General features: G+C 47.6%; 1 protein-coding gene and 1 non-coding gene across 2 annotated transcripts in view; both read right to left on the bottom strand.

Annotated features, from left to right (window-relative positions):
* LOC146200116 (uncharacterized) overlaps positions 1-22,846 on the bottom strand; it is a 428,914-nt gene that overhangs the window by 132,122 nt on the left and 273,946 nt on the right. The window lies entirely within an intron of this gene.
* On the bottom strand, positions 16,892-16,964 carry TRNAT-UGU (transfer RNA threonine (anticodon UGU)). Its single transcript has one exon. It is a non-coding gene; the product is annotated as a tRNA-Thr (tRNA).

The following is a 22,846-nucleotide window of genomic DNA, read 5'->3' on the forward strand; positions in this document are numbered from 1 at the left end:
TTTGTTTTTCCAATGCGTAAATTGAGTTCGTTAAATCTGTGGTGTGCTATATTATCGAGCACAGCTCAAACCTCAGAATATAGGGCAGAAAGACAGTAAGGTTAACAAGGTTCAAGTTTGTTTCATGGATATGGTCTAAAAATATGCGAGGATTTAAATCATCCTGAATTCGAACTACGGGCGATGAGTGCAAGGGTCAGTATTAAAGTATAGCTGCCAGCATAGAGATACATTACATGCGCTGACTGGCTTATTTGCGCACGGAGGAATCATTCCCACGTCGTTCACTTCCCAATCAATCGCCTCTTGAGTGGGACCAGTATCAACACACCAAGCTAGTGGCGCTGTCTTATGCAGTCTCCAGATGCACACTTCTACAACTTGATAACAAGAAAAGCAGGAATAGTGCAACAAATATTAATAATAACAATAATAATAATTGTCGTGACGCTGGGACTAAAGTCGACCCGGACTTCACTTGGTAGCGTGCAGAGACTCCGGGTTGATGAAGGATTTAATCTTCGAAATTGGTAAAATATATACAAGCAGGTTTAACGGCACTTTGCGAAAACTTATTTGCATGAAAAAAAGGGTATATCAGCAAAATGGCAAGCGTTAAGAGTTCATAGCGAGGAGCGTCTAGAGGAGCCGTTTACCCAGGGTTCAGAGCGTCATTTCGTGCTCTGCAACGTCCTTAAATCCCCTATGTCCAGCCCCTCTCTGAAGATGCTGACCAATCAGTTCCAGGGCACACCCCTCAGATATCGGCAACCAATCGAACACATCACTGCACTGATGGTCTGATGCACTGACTGGTCCATCATTGTTTCGTCGGGCGTGGTCATTTGTTGTCGGGTAGAGCTTGGGAACGACGAGGAGGTAAATTTCGATTCTTCTGCAAAGATCCGCTATGTTGGTTCCGGCAAGCGGATTTCCTTCTCAGAAACCCAAGTGTACGGGCGCGCCCCGAATACTGCTCCCAGCATTGTCCCTTTCCGGCAATTGCAACTCTTTCCTGCATTCACGGGAAATCCTCTAATGGCCGTAATCCTCATGCTCCTTTCTTGTCCTGTACGTCAGCGGACGTGTCACTACGATCGTCTCCTTTAGACAATAGGCATTCCTCACTTGACAATAGCGCCTCTCGACGGGAAGGGTGAACAGTTGAACAAAAGCACTTCCGGCTATTTCTCACAGGCGACGTTTCTTTGTATTTTTCTTGACGTTCCCTTGACAGGGCCAACTTGGCAGTTGTAGGGTTACGACAAAGCAAAGCATGCTCACACAAAAAGATTCATGTGAACACGCTCACTTAGAGCCCTTGTACAAACAGCACATATCAATACCATGTCCACAGGAAGTGCGGACCAGGCACGGTCACAACATAATAATAATAATAATAATAATAATAATAATAATAATAATAATAATAATAATAATAATAATAATAATAATAATAATAATAATAATAATAATAATAATAATAATAATAATAATAATAATAATAATAATAATAATAATAATAATAATAATAATAATATAATAATAATAATAACAAAAGAAAGGCGCAGTGTCTGTCAGAGGTTTTGTGGACACCTGAACCACGCCGTAAAGGAAGGTATGAAGTCTGGAGTGAAAGCGGAGAGAAAGAAAGGGGTGCCATAGTGGAGGGCTACGGAGTAGTTTCTTCCCCATTCCGCTGGGTGCAAGGAGTGACACCGCCAGTTTAAAGCCCGCATAAGATGTGCCCTTGTATCCCCTGCCTGTAAAATATCCCACAGTCCTAACCACCCCCACCACCACCACCACCACCACCACCTAGGGATCTTTAATGTGAACAGACATCGCACAGTACACGAATGGACAGACGCATTTCAAAGTAGGCGTTCAAGCAGACGATATGTATTTTATAACAGGATTCTGACGTTTGGAGCCAAGATGCTGATGATATAAAAACCCGTGCATTCATGTCCTTCAGTACATAAAAAGCTCTGCGCATAGAAGCAGAACAATCAGGGGCTCTTATAAACTTGGTACTCAGGCAATAATGTGCCAGCTGGTATGCAATAATCACTATCCATACAAAGATAGAGGCCGCGCATCTTACCTGACGCGGCCCTCTGCAGCTATTCCAATATTCAAATATATTCACAAGTGAAAGACTACCTGGTTTAACAAAGACGTACCGACGTACCCACGTGGCCTAGTGGTATCATGTCTGAATTGGTATCTAAGGGTCTTGGAATGGTGGATTCTAATCGCCAGCTTCTTTCTCAGAGACGAAGCCTGGCAACTCGATATATATATATATATATATATATATATATATATATATATATATATATATATATATATATATATATATATATATATATTAATGGCAACAGGAGATGTCTGCCTGGTGGAAAGCCTAGCATGCTACTCCTGATGAGGGTTGAAGGATGAGGGTGACAGAGTGTGGGAGGGGAAGGGGAAATAAATGAGAAAAAAACGAGAATCGGTGAATTTCATCACCGCCCATACAACAGCCAGACATTCTTTTTCGGTGGTGGAATAGTTCGACTCGGCACGGGACAAAGTCCGGCTGGCGTATGCGACAACTCGCTCGGCACCGTCTTGCCGCTGGACGAGTACAGCGCCTAGCCCCACGTTGCTGGCATCTGTGCGGACCAGAGTCTCGGCATTCGCATCGAAATGGGCAAGAACAGGTGTTGTCTGCAAGCGGTGCCGTAACTCGTCGAATGCCTTTTGCTCTTCGTCCGTCCAGGTGAAGGTGACATCATCCCGGGTGAGACGTGTCAACGGAGCGGTAATGCGCGAAAAGTTTTCAGTAAACCTGCGGTAATAAGCGCAGAGGCCCAAGAAACAGCGAACTGTCTTCTTGTTACACGGGGTAGGGAACTTGGTGACGGCTGTTGTTTTAGCGGGATCGGGACGAACTCCTCGATGGCTGACGACGTGGCCCAAGAACAGGAGCTCTTCATAGCCAAAGTGACACTTTTGTGGTTTTAACGTGAGGCCGGCAGATCTGATAGCCCGTAGCACAGCGGAGAGACGTTGGAGGTGTTCCTCGAACGTTGGTGAAAACACCACAACGTCGTCCAGGTAGACTAGACACATCTGCCATTTAAGACCAGATAGAACTGCGTCCATCATTCGCTGGAATGTCGCTGGAGCGGAGCACAATCCGAAAGGTAGGACTTTGAATTCATAAAGTCCGTAGGGCGTGACAAACGCTGTCTTCTCGAGATCACGTTCATCGACTTCGATGTGTGACCTTTGATAGGTCTCTTTCATGGTCACCACATGTTCAACAACTTAAGACCAAACTCTCCTCATACGTATCTATATTCCATATGCTCTCAACGACCAGAAGAGGCTGCTCTACCGATTCCTTATTACGGCTTTATGGAGCACTTTGTGAAGGTCTCCTGCGTTATAGCCTCCCTGTTCTTCAAGGCCTCTCGCAGTCAAGCATTAAACTACTTGAAACCATGCAGGCCAAAGCTTTGAGAGTGTGCCTTGGTCTTCCAAAGAACACTTCCACAGGGGCACTCTGGCGGAGAGCAGACGTCTATCTGTAACCGTGCTGATACCGCAGAAGCTGCTTCGCGGCCAGCTGCGCTTTGCACGTGAACCTACCCACCCGTTTTCAGAGGAAAGTATGACCACTCTCCCACCTACTGCCTGCGCAATATCAACGCGCAGTACCGTCATCTTTCCCACCATGGAGGTTTGCTTCATGGCAGATTTGGACAACTATACCTGGCATCAAAAGAAAAGCCCACACTCCAGGACCCGCACTTAAATACTTCGCCCTTGAGCACATCTGTGCACGCTACAGTCATCATTGCCACAACTATACTGATTGCTCTGTCACAGCTATTTCTTCATCCATCGGCGTGTGGATACCATCAATGCACACCACAATCTCGGCCTGGCAACTCGGTCATGTCACGTGGCCACGTGACGTCACACAACCCGAAGATCATTGAGCGAATGGTCGAGTGATCTTCCCAGCTCCAACTACTGTCCGCAAGAATCATGACCGTGACTTCTCGCTCTCAAACCGATGTCAGATTTTCTGTATAACGAGGACTCTACTGCTGCTGCGTTAAAAACACTACTCCTAACTGATTTAGGCATGGAACCACGGTTGTCACGTTCGCATCGCTTAACTGTGACATCGCTTCTTGGATGAACTCCACAGGGTACCGAACTGGCTGAGCACCGTTTCTATGAAGAGTGTCTTGACGTCTTGAGGGAAGTTTCTTGACGGATTACCTGACGGCACTTTATGGCCGACACTGCCGCCTTCTCGGTGCCTATCGCACCTATGCATGAGAGCACCCATTGGAAACGTATAGAAAAGCCTTTGCAGTGCAGATTGTGTACTCAGTGCGGAACCCGCGCTCCAGACTATTAGGTTATTTCTTCACTTTTGCATTCACTAATTGTTAGACCACTACAGCCAACTTGAATGAGCTTTTTCGATAGTGTCACATCCCATTCCTTGAGATCGTGAAAGACGCGTGAAATAAAAGGCAGCTGTATGACATAGGAGAAATATGTAATGCAACCTAAAGATAAAGAAAGGCCTTATTACATAATAGATGTACGCATTACAGTGTAAAAACATCCACGTTGGAGGCTTATTCCTGGCACTACCTCTGCGTTCCCTTGCAGTTAATACCCCGCCGGGGTGGCGCAGAGGTTACGGCGCTCGGCTACTGTTCCCAAGGATGCGGGATGAAATAATCATGTGCAATTCCTGTTTTGGTCATTTGTCGCCGCTCATGTTGTCACGAGCCCCGCCGGGGTGGTGCAGTGGTAAGACGCCCGACTACTGTGCCGGAGTTCCCGGGATCGAATCCCGACTACGGCGGCTGCGTTTCGATGGAGGCGAAACGAAGTGGCGTCCGTGTGCTGTGCGATGTCAGCGCACGTTAAAGAACCCCAGGTGGTCGAAATTTCCGGAGTCCTTCACTACGGCGTCTCTCATAGCCTGAGTTGCTTTGGGACGTTAAACCCCACAAACCAACCAACCATGTTGTCACGAAATCGGCGCAAATTTTTACTAAGCCGGCACGGCGCGAGGCCCGCGCGTCGCCGCATCGAAACTTCCCTAAGGTTCTAGAAAAACCTCCTTCCCCGCGCGAGAGAGCGCGTAGCTTTATACGCGTCGCTGTCACCCTCTTTCTCATCACCCGGCGATGATTGTGATTCATCAGTCCGGAAAATGCCAGACGTCTCCAGAAAATTCTACGGGACCTAGCCAATTACGACGCGTGGCTCGACGGGAGGAAAGGGAGCGCTAAGTGTGTGCGCACGCTAGCTTTGGCGCGTTTTAACAGACAGACGCGGCGCGCAATATTTATGGAGACCGCGCCGCTTGTGTAGTCGGTCGGTCGGTCGGTCGGTCAGTCAGGGGTTGCGGCGTGTTTGCAAGTGCGACAACTGGGCTCCCGGGGATCACCCGCTGCTTACAAGCCCACACACCTGCGAGGGAGATGAGGAAATCTCTTCAGCTGAAATCAGGGCGGCGATGCGCCACCTCAGGACGACATCAGCTCCGGGGACGGACCGAGTCACAAATAAGATGCTTCGTAACTTGGATGACCCGTCTGTCGATGCGGTCACGGACCTCTTCAACCAATGCTAGCGCACGGGAACCCTTCCGGCCCAGTGGACACACGCTCGTATCACATTTATCCCTAAACCCGGCAAACCACTCGACATCAAGAATCTCCGACCCACATCTCTCACTTCCTGTCTTGGCAAATTCTTTGAACATGTGCTCGCACGCCTCCAGAACCACATAGATGACCACAATCTCTTCCCTGACACAATGGTCGGCTTCCGGCCACATCTCTCCCCACAGGATGTTATGCTGCAATTGTCAGAAGATGTCCTTCACCCCCGCCACGCAAAGCGCGCCCGAACATTTCTTGCCCTAGATCTGACAAAGGCCTTTGATAATGTCCGTCACGCAGCCATTTTACATGCTCTCTCATCGCTTCAAGTCGGCTCGCGTGTCCACCAGTACATATCCGCCTTTCTTAGTCATCGCACAGCGGAAATCACCATCGGGCTCGCTCTCATCTCTATCTTTCAAACTCGGTAGCATTGGCACCCCACAGGGTTCTGTCCTCTCTCCACTGCTTTTTAATATTACCCTTATCCCCATGGCACACGCCCTCAACCAAATCCCTGCTCTGTCCCACTCCCTATACGCCGATGATATTACACTGTGGGCCACCACAGGTAGCATTGACGCCATGGAAGACACATTACAGGCCGGAGCAGACATTGTAGTATCTTTTGCCGCAAATGTCGGCTTGTTCCCCTACCAAATCGGAGCTTCTCATACTCCGACCTCCTAGGTGTCGTACAGACAAAGGCTCTCTCTCCTCCCCCCATCTTCTTGACAATTGACAACACCCGGATACCAGAAGTGGACAACATCACGATTCTTGGTATCCTGATACAAAACAATGGCAAGAATACCGCAACCATCACTAAGCTGATGGTGACGGTTCATCAAACAATCCGCCTCATTCTCCGCATAGCCAATCACCATCGTGGCATGCGCGAGCATGACCTCAGACGCCTGGTACAGGCATTTGTCCTGAGCCATGTTGTGTACTCGCTCCCCTACCTTTTCCTCACGCGGGTGGAGGAAGACAAGGTGAACGCCCTTATCCGACAGGTGTACAAGGCCGTCCTCAACTTACCCCGCTACACCTCCAATGAACGCCTTCTTCACATGGGCATCCATAACTCCCTAGCTGAGCTCACGGAAGCCCACCGCTCAGCCCAGTTGGAGCGATTATCATCTATTCTCACCGGCCGGAACATCCTTGCTCGCATCCATCTCTCACTTCCCAGTCACTGCTCTACACAACGTACACTTCCCCCTGCGATACACCGCGTTCTTAAGGTGCATCGCCTGCCAAAGAATATGCACCCAGAGCACCATGTCGCTCGCCGCAAGGCACGCGCAGAAGCTCTTCACAGACACTATGGCTTCCAGGCAGAGACCGTTTACGTAGATGCTGCCTCATACCCCTCCCGCCCTACGTTCGCCCTCAGCGCTGTTTCCAACTCTTTGCAACTGGTCGCGGCCGGTACAACTTTTGCATCCACTTCCCCGGAGTCGGAGGAGGGGGCGGTTGCCCTCGCCATAGCTACCCGAGCCGCAACCATCTTTAGCGATTCTAAATCCGCCGTACGGAACTTCGCTCGCGGTCGGATCTCTACCCCAGCCTTCCGATTCCTCGCCTTCCTCCCCCCACCTGAACACCCTATTCAATTAATATGGGTGCCCGCTCACACGGGTCACCCAGGCAACGAAGCAGCTAACTCTTTTGCTCGAGGATACGTCAGCGGAGCAGGGACTGCCACTGCCTGGGGAGATGCTCGCGAGCGAATGGTATCCTATCACGAAATCTCTCTCCATTACCGTGATCAACGAACCATTTACCCTCCTTCTCATAAATCTATGACTAAGCTACATCAGGTGACGTGGCGCCAGCTTCAGTCCCGTACATTCCCATCCCCTACTTTCTTATCTTTGATCCATCCAGGACTATTCTCGCAGCAGAGCACCCTGTGCGGGGCACCTAAAGCTGATTTTGAGCACATTATGATCAAATGCTCGGAATTCCACCCTCCAGCCACTTGGCAACTCTCCGACCACGAGCGATGGGAGGCTGCGGTGTCCAGCTCTGACCCGGCCGTTCAAAAGCGGCTGACGGACTGGGCTTTGGGTGTCGCTGGGAAGCACCAGCTTCCGGCCACAACACGCAGCCAAGAGCCGACCCGTCATTAGCATGTAAGCAATTAAGGCTCCCAAATATAAAGTTTTTCACCACCACCACCTCGTCTTGCATGGCGGCCACATCGTGACTCTCGAGGCGTCAGACTGCAACAGTGCCCGGTCAACAATATGGTGTTTGTTTATGTGACTCTCTCGTGTTTCATCTATGTGGTAAAGCCTCTGTGTTACTGAATATCTCTGTAGTTGCATGCTTAGCGTTTGTTGTTCTGTGAACCTCTCGTCTGTTGTATTTCAAGTGATCTTGTGTATTCCCTTGTATCGTCTCTTGCTGTGCATAAATTGTGTTTTGTTTGTTACTTCTCACTCCAACCCTCACTCTGGCTTGAACCGGCAACAGCTGGGTACCAAACCGCCACCCCCTTCTGTCACAAGGTAGTTGAATTCCGGCTGAGCTTGCCACGCAGAGGGCGAAATTACCTTATATCTGTCAAATATGTAACATGCGCTTAGTTATGGCCTAATCACTATCATTTCTTTATGTATACACTGTTGCGCAGTCTGTGTATGGCTTCTGGAGCCTGCTCTATTACAGAGCGAAGTGATCGATGTGGTGTAGTCGATCACTGCATTTCAGACGATGATTTCGTATTTAGGAATGCCGTTCAGTTCTTCTATATACGGGTTTTATACAGCTTGATATACACAGTATGATAGTCTACACACAGAGAACGTACAAGGAAGGACAAAAATATATTTTCGCCAGGTTTAAATCGTTAACCTACAACGGGATTTGCGCGTTGACTGTGTGATAAGAGCGCCGCAAGGAGAAAAAGTATAAATACGAAAGGTACACCGAAGTTTCATTCTAATGAAACATTTATCCGTTTGTGTTTTCGTGGGTATTATGCTTTTGCGCGCAATACCGTTACTGACCTATCGTCGACATACTATTCACACGGCGCCTGGGACAATGTTTGAAATAATGTCAGGACAACTCTGCATAAAAAACACCGTAACCAAGAATGTTAGTCGAAACGGCGTCCACCAATATGTGTCTGGAACCTTATTCCAGATTTAGGGCACAATTCTTCGATGCTAAAATGTGGAAGATGCTCTTCCATATAGATTACATATATGAGCATCAGAGCTCCAGCCGTATAGGCGACCTTTCCAAGTAAACGCGCCTCTATCTACTCAGTGAATGGGTAGATGAAACGAAGCAAGGTGAACCGGGAAAAACAGTGCAGTATTTCAATTATCAGGGTATATATTTTTGTATCTCGTGGAGATGCAACCTGAGGGAATATCACGCTGTCAATATGCTATAGAAGGCCATGGAGGGTATTTTCCTCCTTCTCTTTAAAGACGCCATGAATTATACGCATTTCTAAAGAACTTGGGAACATATGCCGTACCCAAACATGATACAGAACGCGCAGGACGCGCACTTCAGTGGTCCCGAAAGATTGGCGGCGCATCTCAGAGGGCTACGATGACGTCACGGGAGCAGCAGCAGCGCCGAGAAGGTCAAGGAGCGCAGCAGAGCGCAAACGAATCTCGCCACAGCATCCAGTCGACCGACGGGCACATCATCAGGCCCGGAGCCCGGGGGAGGCAAGGATGCTCCGGGAGCACTTCCTCATTAGAGGCGTCTTCGGGGCGTCGTGCGTCAACGCTGCTACTCCCGCGGGAGCCGGACGGAGAAGGAGCGACGTGTGCCCACCGGGGTAAGGCTGTGGCCCGCCGTCGATGCCGGCCTCTGGCTCGGTTAACCACGTCCGGCTCGCTCCCTCGGGGACTCGGTTCCCGCGCCGAAGGCGTTGGCGTAGCGGCCCCATATCGCGAGTCGTCGACGCTATCGCCGCGACCGCGGTCGAATACCGACCGGCTTCATTCGCTGAATACGGAGAAAGGCAACCGCATGGGAACTAGCCCTACAGCTTCCCTTTCTGCATTCGTTGACGCAGCTACTAGCTAGCTACATATTCCTTTTAGTTTTTAGTACGGTCTTCATACCGTTAGACTTGGTGCGAAATTGTAGCAGTAGTAGTATGTGGTTCTTAATTGCTAAATAAAAAAAAAAAACACAAGCAAAAAAATGGTTGCCAGTCCCCATATCTGCTATAGAAAATACTGATGTTCCTGAACTGGGGCAGCGGAAAGAAAAGGACGTCGAGGGACAGGAAGAGGATAGAGGAGAGGGACAAGGAGAAATGACAGCATAGGTTAGAAACAAAATAAGGGCAGAATGCACTAGGGAAATAGTTGGCAAAGATAGAAAATGCGGCATGAGGTATAGTGTCGCTCTGAATGCACGCGCAGCATTTGACGCGCAGCGATGGGACCAAGGCGTAGAGATTTCTCCATCTGGAGCCTCTTAGTGGTGAAGTTTTCGTAACTCAATAACAATTTTATAATTAGAATTACGAAAATATTAATTTTCGATCAGCTTAAAAAGCAAGAAAGCGTTCTGGCCTCAGATCTATATGTGCAATGAAAAGGGTGCATTCATTTTTCCTAGAAGCTCTAAAGTTGTTGATTCGTGCAAAGTTCTATAACAGCGAAGCCACTGCGCATAAGGCTTTCTGTTAGTGTTCGAAAGTGCAACGCCCGCTCTGAGTAAATGAGAACATTTGTTTTCGTTCCCAAGGCAATTTAGGAAAAACTAGAACTCTTCCTAATAACATGGCTCGTCCTGAAGAAACTATGTGCTTAATGAATTCCCATGCTGGCTGATTGCCTCCTGAAGCATCTTCGAACAAAGAAGCAGTTGTAGTTCCAGATAGCGCATTCAGACCTCGCGTGCTCCATATACCGCCTAACATGCGTGGGCTCGGATGAAAATGCGATCCTGTTCCGATTACACTACTTATTTCTTACTGTTCCTAATCCGCTCAACTTAAGCTACGCGCTCGCTACGGTTGCGCTCTTCTTCGCTTTAGCCAATGGCGCAGAGCGAGAAAACCCAAAGGTAGAGATAAAGTGTACTACTTAAATAAAATCGTTTAGTGTGAAAAAATAAAAGACGGAAACAGAATTTTAAACTTAAGGAATAAAACTAGGACCTTGCTTCTGATTGAAGTCGTTAATGTACCGCACGCGAGGGTATGTGATGGAGAAGGGAGGAGGAGACCGTTGAGCCACTCAATTAAACGAAGACTTCGCGCAAAGCAGGACGATTAATTTGTGCGACAAAGAAAAGGCACTTCTGTCATTTTTGTTTCCGCCAGCCGCAGCTTCAGTGCTTAAGATATTAGCAATTTGCGCAGCCGGCAACACCTTTCCTTCCCTTTCGGTTTGTATTTTATTAAGCCCCTGCCAGGACTACACGTTCTCAAAAGGAAACCTGGTAGTCACTAGCCGCCTTTTCGGAATAACCGGAATTACGCATCGAACTCATGTTTAATGGCGATTTCTACTGGTCGATTGACGCTGGGCGCCCGGACCAGAATAGAGCGAGTTGAACCGCTACAGAGCGAATCAGTCTTGGTCGACCAGCGGAACGTGCAGAGCGCGCGACAGAAGTAATGCTGAGTCAGCTCCGCAAGTTGAAGTAGCATCCCAGCGGCGAAATTGCTGCGGTTGATAAATAGGCAGGAGTGCAGCCCTCTGTAACTTCCTTTCACAAAATTTTAACACTGCAGACGTTTTTCAATAAACGCATTTCGACATATTTGCGCAAAAAAAAAAAAAGAATAAAAAAACGGTGATGCCCAGTGTCCTCTGCGGATATCTATGAAACCGGAAAAACAGGAAAAAAAAAATACATTCGGAAATGACATCACTGGCTAGAATTTCCGGCGATATCCGACTGTGGCCGGTGGATCGAGTTAGAGTGCCCTGAGTTGCTCCAGACGACCAGTAGAATACGCGCAACGTATCGCGGTCGATCAGTGGAATTCGTAAATGTCATCTCGGGGCAAGAAAACGTTCTCCGGAGCGACCGGTGGAAATCGTCATATGAGAATTGCGCTCCTCTATGTTCTGTTGCGCGCATTGCCCCTCTGTATAATTTACTCGTATAGTGATCTGCCCACTATCCCAGGAGCTCGGCATTCTTTATTCCTTTCGGCTAGTGACAGGCGTGACCTACAGTACATTTTAGAGCGTACCTACTGCGTTCACTTGTGAGTTTCGCGTTATTCCTAGTTATTCCTGGACCTAGTACCTGATGCGTTCGACAGATGACGCCACATAATCGTGCGCCACATGTTTTATCTCGCGCTGTCCAGCAAACGTCGTCGCCTTCATCGTTGTGCCAAGGCAAGAGAGCCCTATGCTATCGCCGCAGCCGATCCCGTCTCGTGTAGAGAGAGAGAGGGAGAAAGAAAATAGAATAGAAAGACAGGGAGGTTAACCAGGCGATGCCCAATAGGATACCCTACATGTGGGGAGGGGGACAAAGGAAGAAAAAAATTTGCTGTGGCTCAACTTGGCTAAGCCCGGGGAATTGCGAAAGCGATTGGTCCTGCTTATACATAGACCAACCAGTTCAGCTAAACATTCAAGCTACGCCTAGTTGAGCCAAGCGTAGCCAGGCGGTACTGCTTTCGCAATTCCGCGGGCTTAACCAAGTTGAGCCATAGCAAACTGGTCCAAGGTACGCGCTCCTTTTCGAGACGTTTCTCTCGTTCTTCTGAAGTTTCTTGAGCGCGTCACAACCGCTTAGTTTCATTCCAACATTCAGCATTGGAAAGACTTGAGTCCTCACCAGCGTTAAGTGCACTCATTAAACTGATTTCAGATTTCCTAGAGCTAGAACGCATTCGACGAGCTGCATCTTGTACCCGGCGTTTAGAAAGCCGTTATTCCCGTTCTTCAGCAGTTTCCGGAGCCCTTTGTCTCTTCCTGGCCTTTAATTGGTGAGCAGTCTTCTCCTTTTGCGTACTAGTCTATGGCAGCGCCAAGCGCGGCGCGTGTCCACCACCGTGTTCTGTTGTGTTGTTGTGGCTGTAGGAAGAAGGAAAAGAAAATGCACGGGCCTGCTACTGGCTCTGTAGCTGAGTCGCCTCCGCTGCCTCGTGCGGACAAAAGAGAAAATAGTGAAGAAAGAAAAGGAAGAGAGAGAGAAATACGCGCGCCGCAACAGCCGTCGTACACCACCCAAGCAGTGGCGGATGCAACGACGACCTACAACAGATAAAAATTCGGTGGCTGGCTAACCCCCGCCGCAAGCGGCGTTGACCTACCGTCCCAGCCCCGTAGGGCCAGGAATAGCCACCCTTCCAAGATGAGCCGAGCTGGGGCCCCTTTTCTCTGCCCCTGGTATGACGTCACACTAACAGTAGCGCCACTGGTGAGCGGCGCGCTAAGCGCGCGCGTGTCCACCGCCGTATTCTCTGACGAGCCGAGCTGGGGCCCCTTTTCACAGCAGCTGGCAGGACGTCATTTCGCTTAAGGTAAAACATGTCCACCGCCGTGTTACGCGAAGGGCTTGAAAATGCGCGTAGAATTGCTTTCGCAATAAGATGAAAGAAAGAGCGCCAATGAAAGGTGTCTATAATATGTCCACAGATCTATAGTAAAAGGGGGAAAAGAGCGTACACTTAAAGCCTTAAACTCAAGTCCTTTAAAAATTTAGGGACCGCCTTCAGCGATTTACTCTGTGATGAAGGAGTCCTTCAGTAAGAGCGCGAGAGTCCATGCGGTGGAGTATAGCAGCCAGGAAGGCACGCTCACACTCAAAGTGAGTGCAGTCACAAAGTATGTGCGCAATATTTTCAACACTCGCGCACTGCTCACGCGTTGGAGAGTCTGCCATGCCGATGAGATGAGATGAGAACAGGCATTTGTAAATGCTACTCCTAGCCACAGGCGACGCAACATTGTAGCATGACAGTAGGGGGAGGCCCGTATACGGTGCATGCAGTTAAAGTAACTGGTCATAGTGGTGCGAGCGGGACGTCGAGCATCCAAGCCTAGACCATGATTGTCTAGTCACGTTTAGGGCGATCCGAAGGTGCCTTGCTGCGTTGGCTCTAGTCAATGATATCTCGACAATGTTGGTTGTATCGTGAGCCGATCCAGCAGCATCGTGGGCTAAGTTGTTGCCAATAACTCCTCTATGGTCTGGTATCCACTGGTGGGTGATTTCGTGACCCTCTTGTATGCCTGGTGAAGCAGATGTCGAACCTCCGCTACAGGTTACTCACGGTTGCTATTGCTCAAAACCGATTGAAGACATTTCAAGGGCGGTTTGAAATCACAGAACAGTGCCCATTTTTAAGGAGCTTGTTCAGAGGTACAGCAGCACGAATTGGGGCCAGTTCTGCTCCAGTAGAGGTAGTCCTACACGAAATTAGATGGTAAATGTTTGCTTGTCTCGCAGAAACGCCGAAGGCGCATGCAGAACTAGTAGAGGTTACCGAGCCATCTGTATAGACGTGAATACGGTCCCAATAGTCATTGTATAGCATGAACAGTGTCAGTTGCTGAATGGCTGGCGTTGATAAGTTCGGTTTCTTCAATATCCCCGGAATTGCAAGGCGCGCAATTGGAAGCTGCAGACACTACAGTGGCAACGGAGGTCGTGCTGCCGGAGTGAACTGTTTTAAGATGTAAGACTGGTGACTTGCTATGATTTTTGCAAATGCAGAATGTGGTCTCTGCGAAAGGTGATGCTTTGGAACCCCTGAAATATGTCGTATGTGCATTCACAAAGAGTATAGAGCAATATACGTCGAAAGCGGGTGGTCCTTGGCGAGTGTATAACTTCCCAGTATTGATGCGTTCCGAGGGAGGCCCAGACAACTGCGAAGGGCCTGAAGTTCTCGTGGCGTGATCGCTGCGCAGTTCGATCATTGATAAGTGGGAAGCCCTTCTTGCATAGCCTTCTCCTTTCAAGGGATTGCCTTGTTGGTGTTTTGCAACTATTTAACCGACTCTGCGTTATTTACAAGAGCAATAGATTGAGTCCGAGTGAGTGCACAGGTGGTTTCGCCCCTCCGTTCTCTTCCCTCCGTAGTTGACGAGCGAAGACGTGCATTCTCAAAGCCTTGCATGAGAGCCGCGGAAGGTATGATGGGCAGCTTCTTAGGGGAAAATACTACCGTCTCATTAAAATGTGAACCACATATGTTCCGGTGTGCTCTCATTTCATGGACGAGCCGTCGAGGCCAGGCTGGCGAAGTGCGTCTTCGCACGGCTGCGATGAAAGGAGATCCATCAGTGCTTTTTTGAAGACTCGCAAAAGCATACATCACAGGACGTGCGGGGGCCTTCGGTCTGCGCTTAAAAAAAAAAAAAATGCCACGAATGTCGGTACTTTGCATGAATCAGTGTGACCAGAAACAAGTAATAAATAATGTTGCCCAATCAGCAGCACGTGAAGCCCAGCGGACTGACTGCAGCAGTAATGAACCATCCAGATCCGCTACGTGCATTGTCCATTGTCCAGAAGAGATAATGAACGATAAAGAGACACTTCAGAAACGAACATTGTAAAGCGCAAGCTGACGATCATAGTCATACGGGAAATAAATCATGTAAATAAAACAAAAATAAAATAAACCATGCACCCACCTTTGTTAGCACGTCTCCTTGAGCTCGACGTTGTGAGGGAACAATTAATCGGTGTGATGACAAAAGCAGGCAAACCAGCCTTTACCAAGGTCTTCAAATCAAGACTGAAATTTAACCCCAATTCCCTCTCAAAGAAGGGTTCTAATTGAAAAACTCAGATCCAGAAATATTAACGCTGTTACTTAAGCGCCTAAACAATAGCTCCTTAGGCTAGCTAACACCGCGGTATCGCGTTCCAGCTACGCAGAATTCTGGAAAATGGGGCCTTCAAGGACGGGGCATATACCCCACAGTATTATAAAGCAAGAAAAACTGAAGGGCGAGGTCACAGATAGGTATATGTCTCCGTTACATGCCTCCGTTGCAAAGCATTGTTTCCGCCTACGAACGGAGGCAACGAATATGACATATAAGACAAAAACTTCGTTAAGACACCGCACAAAATTCGATCTTTCAAGCCTCCTATTGAAAGCTATTCCGTTGCATGAGAGTACTAGGGCCGAGAAGCACTCTATAGCAGGCAGCCTCCGCCAGTATGTATATGTGTGAATCTAACACTGCTCTAAAGAAGGAACAAACAGTTTTCAATAAACGAGGACGAAAGACAGTACAACGGCGATGCTCAAACTCATATCGGCGTGTAAGCTTCACTCTAATCACACATCCCTAGGAAAAAAAGTATTGTTCAGTAGGCTGGAGAGCGGGGAATAGAGAGAAAAAGTCTAGGGTGTAGGCTCAAGACGTCTGGGACTCACTGCCGGAGCCAAGACAAAAGGGGACGCGGGGCGCAGACAATTAACTTGGCGCGGCGCTACATAGCATCCCAAGCAGCTTAGTGAAGGAACCAGATAAGCTCGCGGCGGGTCGCAAACTGCGCAACAGGAAAGGGGACGCCGAAGCGCCGGGAGGTCACGGCAGGCACGAGCGCGTTTCTTCTCTCCGATAACAGCGGACGTCGATTCGGGAGCACAAGATCCTTGACTTCAGGCGGCATTTCGTAAGAGCCGGCAGGCAGCCTCTCGTCGACATCCAATCCTGGACTGCACTGCCGCCAGTAGGATGGGGAAGAAGGGAAAATGAGGGAGTCAGGGAGAAAGGGGACGCGGACGACATCTTTTCATCGAGCTCCCATTGATCCCTTGTTAGAGGAAGCGGCTGCAGCGCCTGTCATTGTCTCTCTCTCTACGGCCGAGCGTCTCCCGCGCTCTGCCTTCGTTATTTCGAGACAAGCGCGACCCTTGCTTGTGCGCACTGCGGCAGAAGCCACTTCCTCATGGTCCCTATTTTCCCGATCCTCCCTTTCTTTCCCAAAGGCGTGCGCGAAAGTTTCAGGAAGCTGCAACGAGATCAGGGGGTATATATATATATATATATATATATATATATATATATATATATATATATATATATATATATATATATATATATATATATATGAAGGAAAGAAGCCAACAGTCGGCGAGGCCAAGGAAAGCGTTGGGGATGGTACTTTGCCTTTTTTTTAATGTTTACTTGGATAATCACAGAAATTAGTAATGTAATATGTCTATGGGAAAGATAATTAGACAGAAAGTAGAAGAAAAAACAACGTGCCGATGGTGGGATCCGAACCCACGACCTCCGAATAACACGTCCGGTGCTCTTCCAACTGAGCTACATCGGCCGCTGTCCCCCCTGCTACTTTCTTGGGTATTTATGTTGTCTGTATACGAACCTTGAGAGTGTTCACCAGCGCCACCCTCAGCCATAGCGGCGGACATGGGACGTCCTTTGTTACCGCCAGCGTCACGTAGAACGTGATCAAGAGCGAGGGCGAAAGCTATGCTAGAACCCTCTTACGCTACCTATGGCTTCAAGACTGCCAGAACCGAGACCCCCGTAAGCTACAAGCAGATAAATGAAGGGGAAATGAGGGTGCTCGTTAAATTACATGAAGGAAAGAAGCCAACAGTCGGCGAGGCCAAGGAAAGCGTTGGGGATGGTACTTTGCCTTTTTTTTTAATGTTTACTTGGATAATCACAGAAATTAGTAATGTAATATGTCTATGGGAAAGATAATTAGACAGAAAGTAGAAGAAAAAACAACGTGCCGATGGTGGGATCCGAACCCACGACCTCCGAATAACGCGTCCGGTGCTCTTCCAACTGAGCTACAAAAAAAAAAAAGGCAAAGTACCATCCCCAACGCTTTCCTTGGCCTCGCCGACTGTTGGCTTCTTTCCTTCATGTATTATAACGAGCACCCTCATTTCCCCTTGATTGATCTGCTTGTAGCTTACGGGGGTCTCGGTTCTGGCAGTCTTGAAGCCATTGGTAGCGTAAGAGGGTTCTAGCATAGCTTTCGCCCTCGCTCTTGATCACGTTCTACGTGACGCTGGCGGTAACAAAGGACGTCCCACGTCCGCCGCTATGGCTGAGGGTGGCGTTGGTGAACACTCTCAAGGTTCGTATACAGACAACATAAATACCCAAGAAAGTAGCAGGGGGGACAGCGGCCGATGTAGCTGAGTTGGAAGAGCACCGGACGCGTTATTCGGAGGTCGTGGGTTCGGATCCCACCATCGGCACGTTGTTTCTTCTTCTACTTTCTGTCTAATTATCTTTCCCATAGACATATTACATTACTAATTTCTGAGATTATCCAAGTAAACATTAAAAAAAAAGGCAAAGTACCATCCCCAACGCTTTCCTTGGCCTCGCCGACTGTTGGCTTCTTTCCTTCACACATATATATATATATATATATATATATATATATATATATATAGCTCTAATAATAATGTTCAAGTATATAGAGGGCAAGTATTTCAACGGAAAACGCAGTAATTTTAGAAATTAGTGGGCTCAAGATGGAAAAAGAAGTCTTTACAGGAATAAACTCTTGCCGCGGCGGACCTAATTATGCTGCAGAAGTCTTCTATAAATATATAGATAACTAACTGAAACAATACAATTAACTTTTATATATCCCAGTTGGGCAGTAGTCCTACTAGAGGGCTAGAATACATGAATAAAGTGATCCCATATCAGCTTTTGAAACGAAGACAGCTGACGTTTTCCGCAGCATCAATGGAACTACTCTTCAGTGAAAAATAGGATTACCCCCGTATCATATAGTGCTCATCGTGACCAAAATTGTCGTGAACAAAGACCGTCGCTGTCTAAGAAATGGCTGACTGATTGTTCAACCCAGATTTCCGGTAGTTCCTGATGGCTAAATAAGAAACTTGGCGCAACCCGCCGCCGCAGGGATAATTCGGCTGCCAATCCCAAAGTCTCCAGATCAAATATTGGCAAAAAAAAAAAAAGCAGTAGCGTTTTGTTGTAGGCGAAACGACATCTGCAGGCGCGCGTTAGAAAACCGTACAGTGCGTAACTTTAAAACAATCCATATAGTATAAACCACTGACTGTGGCCTCTCTCATAGTCCATGTGCATAGAGTACATGTTCAACATCATTAAAGTCAGCTTTCGTGAAGGAAGACGACATGGATAAAAAAACAAGAGAGACTTAACAGCGACAGTGGCAATATGTGCAAAACAAATATCCGGCCTTCTGAGTTGACGCTTTGATAAAAACATTTCGCTTACACTAAAGAGGTACTGTAAAAGCCGCCAATTTTACGTTCAAAAACATCTTAGCGTTCAGCTTTTCTGTGCACAATCACTGCAAAAAAAAAAAAAAATGTTCGCAATGAGGTAAACGGGTTGAGAACGAGTTTGGGAAAAAGTAAAATATTTCCCTTCCCACTAGGCCCCTAGCAGCTGATAGTTTTCGAAGAACAGCTTGAGCACACATTGACCAATCCGTTTCTCCATCGGAACTGAACCGAAGTCGCCAAGTCGGAGGGATGAAAAGCGTGAGGCCACAGGCAGAGGGGTAGAAGCGCGTCGAGCCATTTTCTCGGCCGCTGGCTTCGCGGCACGCCGCGATAACGAGGAAAAAAAACGAGAGGCCTCCGTCGCAGATGGAAGTGACCGCAGGGACCGTCAGCAACGCGAAAGAGCATCCTGTAACCGCCCGTACCGACGGTGTGAGCGTAGCACGGGTGAGCGCGGCTTTGCGGCTGCGGCAAGACATGGTGTCTAATGACGTCTCCGCGTTGGTGGCAGTAGGGAAAAGCAGAGGGGGGGGGGGGGGGGGTTCTACTGACATAACCAAGAAAGTTTCTTCTTGTTAGACGTGCCCTGAAAGAGGCGTTGTGACCGCGGTGAGAAGTATGAACTATATACACGCTTCCCTCAGGTGTAAGGCTGGCCTATTTTGGCGCGCCACTGCTGCCCTGGAAACACTACCCATCTGCGAGTTTCAATACCATGCCACGGCGTTCGAGCAGCGGTTACTGCAACTCGCATATAAAGAAATTCACAGCGAAGCGTCTACTGTAAAGAAATAAGCTTTCGTACGGCCTTTAATTTCGTGTCGGTTTTGCTGAGTCGCAATCAGTAATTCGGAGTGATATTTATATCAAAAAGTATTAAAACCGAAGACGAAGATTAAAGAATATTTATTTATTGCTTGTTGTCGTCTCTTTTGGACAACAAAACAAGGTTTTCCTTGATTTGGCCCTGCAATCTCACATTTTATGCATTAAATCGGCGTTTGTTTCTAGCGGATCACTACGAAGCAGTGAAGATGAAACACGGGGAAGTACAGCTACCATCACGGCTTTCTTGGCGATTGCAATCTCTGCTTTTAAAAAGTATGACTCCAGCAACGAGTCCGAAGGAGCGCTTTGTACCAGTGCAAGCTTCGGAGCAGCCGTCTAGTAAGCGAACACTCTAGATAAGGAATTAACCTGAGCGGGGCGGTCGTAACATGATAATCTAGCGCAACAGCCGAAAACCTCTAACCACTCAGCCGGCATAGTGGCTCTTATTAACGTGATAACTCTAAAATCAAACGCCGGCATTCGTGGTAGGCGAAAAATCACGAGCATTGCCTGGCAGGTGGCGTGATCGGCTGGCCATCGCATTGTATGTCGTCACGAGGCCACGTGACATCACTGATCTGGCAGCCGCTGTAAGCGCGGGCTTCGCCTTTCATATGTGAATTCAGCCTTCCAGGGCCCTTGGAACTCGAATTCACGCCAGATCATTAGCCCGACATTGAGGGTGTGTTGGCTTGGTCATATATATATATATATATATATATATATATATATATATATATATATATATATATATATATATATATATATATATATATATATATATATACACACACATGTAGGGCCAGACATTACCAACACGGTATACAATATTGGGCCATGGTTTGTGCTGCCTGGTCGTAAGCCCTGCTTAAAGCTCAGCTTTATAAACTATTTTCGGTCGTATTTCACATAACCATGGGTAGCCTACGACTCTATGAATAAGTATTTGTGGGTTAAGAGTGACGAAAATTTAAACATAAGTAATTGAGCGAATATCAAAGGGCGCGCACGTGAACGAGGACTCGCTGGGGGAGTCAGCAAACGAGAGCCGCGAATGCTGTCGCGTCAGATCCTTAAAGACATAGCTGAATTATCCCGCTAGCTTTTTTGATCCATGGCGGTTGAAGCGTAAGAGGATTGCACTGAGGCTCTAATTCGTTAATAAATTAGACCCTATTATGCGCACATCCGCGCGACTCACGCAACACGGAGATATCCAGGAAGTTTCTTGATCCCATCAACGCTGTAGCTCACGGCGTCTATAGGTGGCGACGCAGGCGTTGTTGAATAAATTCTAGGTTCCCCATAGGAGATTAAATCCCACAATGACTGAAAACGAAATGCTCAATGCTACGCTACATCGTTTATATAACCTTTAGGTTTACGGAAAAACACGTGTTCACCTGATTTGTGCAACCCTAGCCGCATAATTTTACCATTGGGTTAAATCTCTAAATCTGCCTAATCTGCCTTTGCCTACAGCATAAAGCTGACGGCGCAGTACGGAAATTAGTTCTTATAAACTTCTTCTGTACCAGAGTTTTCAGCTTGCAAATTCTCGGAACAGTGGGATTTAACATCCTGAGTCGACACATGGACTGTGAAGGTCGCCTTAGTGGAGGGTCCCGGATTTATTCAGATGATGCTGAACTGGACAGCGAAAACATAAGTTAAACTTGACTAAGGATTTCAAGAGCAACCAAAAGGGTGAGACATACCAACAGGGCACAACCGTTCGTATTGCGTCATGGATTTAGACAACCCGGAGTTCGTTAGTATGCGGTGACATCGCAGAGGACACAAGGACTTTTGTTTCGTCTACATCGAAACGCCGCCAATACGGCCTAGATTAAACCGGGGGTTATATACCATACACATATATACCAAGCTCACCATTGAATTTTAAATCGAAGCTTCTTTGTGTATATATATTATGCTGACGTAAGCGGCATAGTAATACTAGTGTCAAAAGACGTCAGAATTCGAAAGAATAATGTTAGTCAAGTTGAACTCAAATATGACTAACTAGTACTTTTAGCTAGTGCAGACATTCCCCTCCTGCAATAGGAAGTTTGTGACTGGTCATTTGAAACAATCATATGGATACTCTGAATTTCGAAGGCACAATTTCGAGATCTCACTCATGCGGAGACAGTTCGGTGCAGGCCATCAAAAGCGCATCACTCGGTGATAAAGGTGGCATGTGACTTTCGGCGTTCCTACTGTGCTGCTGAGCTCACCGCTGCACGGAACCTGCCGTGCCAACCGTGCGTGACGGAGTGGAGCGTGCACGTCACCTTCCGGGCACGGTGGAACGGTAGGTCACGTGGCCCATGAGTCAGAGTGTGACGCCTTGTGATAGATATCGGACTGAAGTCCGCAGGGCCGCCATTGCAAATCTTGGTGCGAGCGTGATCGTACGTGACTATCTCTATGTGATAGAGAGAGAAAGAGAGAGAGTGCGTATCTGTTTGTATGTGAAGAGACGGCTAAAACATTTTGCTCGCATGAGTTGCCATTTCTCTACCGTTAGAAGCAATGGACGCAAATGAAAAAAATTTCACTCAGCGACAGCGTGACCCGGGAGTGACCAATTTGTGTTCAATTTTCCCTTAAACACCCAATTAGAAATTGCTTATGCGTAAGCCTATTTTAACGTCAATTCTATCCCAGGAAATGAGAACCAAATCTAGCCCCGCATTCAAACGTAAAACAGAAGGCAACGCGCACTCCAGAAATACGAAGAGTCATTTGAAGCATTCGTGAAAAAAACATCAGAAGTCTTTAAGATTGGTTAGCCTCCACAAATGAACATATCAAGAGTAAATAAAGAACACTGACTCGTCTCGGAATATATTTCCCATGTAAATTTAAAAAAAGAAAAGAAAAAGAAAACAGCTCGGCAAATTTTACCCAACTTTACAAACGCCACGGGAACGATGAATGCTTGGTATACAAATATGAGCGCACCATTCCTAGAAAGACGTATAAATAATACTCAAATGGATACATATTTATCACTCCACTGGGGGAAGCACGTGTATATAAGACACGGCGCTGGAAGTGAGCACAACCATTTGAGAATAGTTTCTGGTTTCAATCCAGCAAATAA

This window comes from Amblyomma maculatum, chromosome 2 (genome assembly GCF_055883805.1).
Source record: "Amblyomma maculatum isolate TAMU_Amacu chromosome 2, ASM5588380v1, whole genome shotgun sequence".
In the NCBI taxonomy this organism is placed as follows: domain Eukaryota; kingdom Metazoa; phylum Arthropoda; class Arachnida; order Ixodida; family Ixodidae; genus Amblyomma; species Amblyomma maculatum.